The sequence below is a fragment of the Nannospalax galili genome, unplaced genomic scaffold (assembly GCF_000622305.1).
Source record: "Nannospalax galili isolate Female #2095 unplaced genomic scaffold, S.galili_v1.0 scaffold445, whole genome shotgun sequence".
Lineage (NCBI taxonomy): Eukaryota > Metazoa > Chordata > Mammalia > Rodentia > Spalacidae > Nannospalax > Nannospalax galili.
This window is the reverse complement of record NW_008354184.1, coordinates 1,663,624-1,669,623: the sequence shown is the minus strand read 5'-3', so window position 1 is coordinate 1,669,623 and position 6,000 is coordinate 1,663,624. Positions and strand designations below refer to the sequence as shown.

The following is a 6,000-nucleotide window of genomic DNA, read 5'->3' as shown; positions in this document are numbered from 1 at the left end:
TCAAAAAAATGAAGAGAAAACCAACAGAATTGGGAAAAATCTTCACCACTGACAAATCTGACAGAGGTTTAACATCCAGAATGTACAGAAAACTCAAAAAACAAAGAAGTGAGAAACCAAATGATCCAATTAAAAGATGAGCTAAAGATCTCAACAGAAAGTTCTCAAAGAAAGAAAAAAGATGGCTAAGAAACATCTCAGAAAGTGTTCAACATCATTAGTAATTAGGGAAATGCAAAGTCAAACCACCCTAAGGTATCACCTTTCCCCAACCAGACTGGCTGGGAGCAAGAGAACAAATGATACCAAATGCTGGTGAGGATGTGGAGAAAGGGGAATGCGCATTCACTCCTGGTGGGATTGAAAATTCATGCAACCCCTATGGAAAACAGTGGGGAGAACTCTTAAAAAATTAAAAATGAACCTACCATATTACCCAGTTATACCACTCCTTGGCATGAGTCTCAAAGGACTCACCCTATTGTAGGGACACTTGTACAACCATGTTTGTTCCTGCTATTTTTACAATAGCTAAGAGATGGAAGCAACCTAAGTGTCCTCAATTGACCAGTGGTTAACCAAAAGGTGGTATATTTACACAATGTAGTTCTATTCAGCAGTAAAGAAGGATGAAATAATTAAATTTGCAGGTAAATGGATGGATCTAGAACTGTTATACCAAATGAAGTAACACAGACTCAGAAAAACAAAGGACGTATGTTCTCCCTCATATGTGGATCCTAGCACCAAATCCTTTTAAATTCCAGGTCCTTTTAATATGATGCTATACAGCAGTCCCTTCTGCAGGAAATAACTACCATCATCATGACTTCAGCTGAGCCTGATCATCCCAAATGGACTTGTTGTCGGTTGTGCTCATTCATTAAAGGAAAGTCAAGCAGGTCATTGGACCCTCACCAGAATATCCAGCCACTCTTCCCAGCCAACTGTATGTAATTTGACCCTAATCACACATGGCCTCCTAGATTTGGGGAGGGATAAATTATACAATCTGGGGAAGGCTAGGAAGAGAAGGCAGGAGGACCTTTGACTTATCTTCACATAGATGGAACTGGTAAAAGGAGCAGGGGTGTTGGGAGCCTGAGGCTCAGCCATTTCTCAAAATTGCTGAACAGACCTAAGCTGGTAACTTTCCATTCTGCCCACTCTCCTCCCGCGGGCACGGGACGGAGCCCACGACCTTGGCCCGCAGCCTTGGCCCACGGCCTTGTACTCTTGTCCAGTAAACTGCCCTGTTTTCCATTAATCAGTAGATTCCTCCCTTAGAGTACATCTGGGCCCCTGCGGTCTAGCTGATATGATTACTCTCAATCTGTACTCCTTTGTTCTCATTCTCTATTTAACCTCATGCTTGTGCTGTAATAAATGAGACTTGATTGGAATGCTGTCTTGTCTCTTGCCCCATCCAAATCCCCACTCCCCAATCCAGGTACCCCGTTGCTGATCCCGCGGGTTCGGGACACAGGGGTTTGCCCCATCCAAATCCCCATTCCCCAATCCAGGTACCCCGTTGCAGATCCCGGGGGTCGGGATCCATGCTGGGTTAACAGATCCTCAAATGACCTTAAGAGTAAAAATAAATTGTTTTATCTGGGCCAACTATAGTGTTTTAAACTCCCAAAAGGAAAGTATAACCAAAGATTAATGGGGTCAATATAATTTTTAAGAGTCCATATGTATAGCTAAAGGCTACATAACAAGAAACAATGCCAGACAGGTGATACCTTCCTTTGAGTTATTGGCCAAGGTGGCTCAAGAGACTCCCAGACAGAAACCCAGCATAGAACTGGGAAAATGAACAGCAGACCCTAATCTTATCTAAAGGAATATTGACAACTGATTGCTGCTAGATGAGGAACAGCTGATCTTCCTAAAACAAGGATCTCTAGCCAGGCTGACTAGATTCAGCAGACAGACAAGCACTGGAGAATGGCTGGGGGTGTTGACAACACAGAGGACAGTAACAGGGATTACAGAGTATATGGGCTCCAGTGGGGGGTGGGGAGGCTATGAGAGGGTGCCATTTGGGAAATGGGTATATAGATGACTAAGATTGTGTGGGATGTTCTGTATGACATACACACAGAAAAATCAACAAATTAAAAAAAAAAGACTTATATTTGAGGAGGAAGCATAAAATTTTACTTCATGTTAAATAGTAGAGATGATAAACATTACCACTGCAATCTACCTGATGACTTTATAGCCATACTCAGGTACTAAGGATGAGAAATAGAAATACTTTCCATGTGTAGGGCCCAGTCTGTTCCTGAGCTTTGTTACCCCCATAATATCTCTACCCTAATTCCCACCCCAACAATGCCTGAAAGAACAGTGTTAAGCTGGGGCCCAGACAGGTCAAGAGTCTCTCCAGGGGTCACCAGCAGCAAGCAATCAAGTGAAAACTGGGGTTCGGATCTGCCAGATGCCCAAGGTAGAGCCCAGCACAGATGGTCAAAGGCCAGAAACCCCAAAGGAGCAAGTCACTCACCCCTGAGCCACTATGGAGCTCAGAACCCTTCTACACAGTAGAAGGAGGAGGCCTGTCCTCCTACCCACCTCTACTCTGCATGGCCTGAGGGATGGCATGCAGGGCTGGATGGAGAGTCAGAGACCAGCCTGAGATCCTAGCTCCACTGCTCAGCGGCTCTCAGCACTCAGGACCCAGAGGCACCTGCCCCTCGGTCCCTTTTTCCCTCTCCAACAATACAGTATCTACCTCAGAGGGTGCTAAGGAAGATGAAGTGACACTGATGTAATCCATCAGCTTGACAGTGCTGTGTCAATGCTAACTGTTGGCTTCTGTGTCCACACTGGGGTTCCATCCTGAGGGGCCTCTAATAGCCCAGGGATGCCTAACATAAGCAGCAGCAGATGCCCTTGCAGAACAGATGTCAGAGCTACAACCCTGAGTGGTTGGTTTTGGTTTTGGTTTGTTTTTGTTTTTGTTTTTTTGTCTTTTTGAGACAGGGTCTTCCTGTAGCCCCCAGCTCCCCTGGAACTCACTATGTAGACCAACTCACTATGTAGACCAGGCTAGCCTTGAACTTAGAGATCCGCCTGCCTCCGCCTACCAAGTGCTGGGATTAAAGGCGTGCTCCACCACGCCTGGCTCAACAATGCTGTTTTAATGAAATACTTCTTTTAAGTATGTGGTTATTAAATAAATAACTAAAAATAAAAAAATAAAAAAGGGTCACAAAGAAATGTGTCAAAATGTGTGCATGGCAGCATGACAAATCATTTAAATTCCTGTAATTTCTAAATTTCTGTAATAAGCATATATATTATTTTTCCATTTGGTAATAAACATATATATTATTTTTCTAATCAGAAAAAAATTCTGTTCATTTAAAAAGAGTTGGGTTTGAGTCCCAGTTCTGTTCCAAGTTGTTGTGATGGGCCCCTCTCTGGGCCCCATCTGAAACGTCAGACTAACTGCACTACTTTGAGGACAGAGAAAGCAAGGTGACAGCAGTTAAACGGCCATGACAATTAAGGTCAGGGTGGCTCCTTCAAGCTGACTAGGGGTCTCTAACTCCAGCTTCTGTCTCGTATCTGTACAAGCTCAGAATCCAGCCAGCTCTAGTATAGGCAGTACCCAGAGGGGGCTGGCCCAGAGAGCTGGCCATGTTCCCAAAGAGAGTGCAATCACTCATCAAACACATCCAGAGCATGTGCTATACTGAACACCATTCTAAACAGAGAGTAAAGAGGAACAAACAAGGGTGAATTCCTTGCTCTTCTGGAGCGTCTGCTCTTAAGGGAAGAGCAGCAACATGAAGGAGCTTTTTAACTTTTTTAAAATTTATTTTGTTTATTTTCTTTTAAAAAAATTTTTTTATTATTTTTATGTTATGTGTATGAATGTATTGCCTGCATGTATGTAAGTGTACCCGTGTCGTCCAATGCCGCCGACCGAGGTCAGAAGAGGGCTTTAGAGTCCCCTAGAACTGGAGTCAAGGATGGTTTGTAGCTGCCATGTGGGTGCTTGGAATCGAACCCAGGTCCTCTGCAAGAGCAGTCAGTGCTCTTAACCACTGAGTCATCTCTCCAGCCCAAAATTATTTTTATTTTATGAGTGTTTTATCTACACATATATAAGTGCACCCGTGTTGTGCAATGCCCCTGGAGGTCAGAAGAGGGCGTCAGATCCCTCGAACTGGAGTTAAAGATGGTTATTAGCTGCCATGTGGGTGTTGGGAACTGAATCCAAGGCCTCTGCAAGAGCAGCCAGTGCTCTTAACTGCTAAGCCATCTCTCCAGCTCCATGAAGGAGCTTTTTAGAAAAGCCTCACAAATGAAGATGTGTACTGAAGAGAGCATCAGGCAGTAAGTGCTAGAGAGACTCTATAGCTAGGTATAATAGCAGACTAGACAGAGTTGAAGGGACTATTAGTGAAAGGGAAGAAACATCAGAAAAGGACAAGCAGAATAAAGTGTGGAGAGACACAGGATGGAAAATATAAGCAGAATAGACAGGAGGCATAAACTGTACCATGAGATGGTCTAATACATAAACGGAGGGCCAGACCAGGTCAGAAAAGAATACCTGGAAGTCTTATTTGAAGAATTAATGTCTGCAAATTTTCCAAAACTTATTTTTTTAAAAAGTTCCACTGATTCACTATATCCTCTGAGTCCATGTCCTTATAAAAACCAAAACAAACAAAAAACCAAACAAAAAAACCCAAGGCTGGGTGTGGCAGCACATGCATAGAATCCTAGCACTCAGAAGGTTGAAGCAGGGGTTTGCTGTGAGTTTCTGAGGCCAGTGTGGGCTTCATAGTAAGTTTCAGACCAGCCTGGTTTACAGTCTGAGACCCTGTTTTTAGAAAAAAAACAAGGCTGGCAAGATGGTTCAGCGGATAGGATACTTGCCACCACACCTGATGACCTGAGTTCAATTCCAAGGACCCACAGGGTGGAAAGATGAGTCTGCCTAAGATGGGGGGTCAAGTTTACCAAGATCACTGTGACCCCTGCAGGGGGCCTTTTCCAATAGACAGGCCTTGATTTCTCACACAAAGAAGGGAGGCATCCTCAGGGCAGGCACAAGTGTCCTCCACACAGCAGGCTTACCTCTTGGCCAGGTGTAGGCCTGCAGCTATAGGCACAGCTTGCCTGCCCTGTCTAGGGCCAATCCCATCCAGAATTAGCTCAGGCCTCTATACTCTGGATCAGGACTGGCGCTGCTGTTAAGGCTGGTGTCTAGGGCAGCCTCTAAGCTCTACTCTCAACCCAAGTGTCTACTGTGGGTGTCTTAGTTTCCTGTAGAACCAGGTTCTGAATTTTCCCAACTGGCCATGGCCAGCTGGCCTTGTTCTCTTGATGGTTGTGCTGGATAGCTTTAGTGTCAACTTGACACACCTGGGTTGAGGGAGCCTCAATTGGGGGATTACCTCTATTGGACCGGCCTGTGGCCATGTCTGTGGACATCTTCTTGATGAGTGATGTGGGAGGGCCCAGCCCACTGTGGGTGGTGCCATCCATGGGCAGGTGCGCCTGTGTTGCATAAGAAAGCAGGCTGAGCACAGGCTAGGGGAGCAAGCCAGTAAGCAGCGTTCCTCCATGGCCTGTGCTCCAGCTCCTGCTTCCAGGTTCCTGCCTTGAGTTCCTACCTTGGGTTCCCTGATGAACTATGACCTGGGAGATGTAAGCTGAATAAACTCTTTCCTCCCCAAGTTGGTAGTGGTCAGAGTGTTTTGTCACAGCAATGAAGAAACAAACTAGGAAAGTGGTAGACCCCTCACCCCCAGCTTGCCACTTCCTGAGGCTCCTCAATCAGACCCCAGCTGTTCTCTCAGAATCACTTCACAACTAAGCCATGGATCTGGTCAGAAGGATCTGTCACCTGCAGCATTAGCCCTCCTTGCTTCTGCAGGCTGGGAACAACCTTGGCTCCTGGGTCCTGGGAACAAACTCCTCCTCACTTTTCCAGAGAAGCTCTGGAGGCTTGGCCAGCCACCAGCAAGGGAC

At 45.5% G+C, this 6,000-nt stretch overlaps 1 protein-coding gene across 6 annotated transcripts in view; it reads right to left on the bottom strand.

Moving 5' to 3' along the window:
- The window catches only part of Pla2g6 (phospholipase A2 group VI), a 51,892-nt gene that overhangs the window by 31,432 nt on the left and 14,460 nt on the right, over positions 1-6,000 (bottom strand). The gene's annotated exons all lie outside the window — the stretch shown is intronic.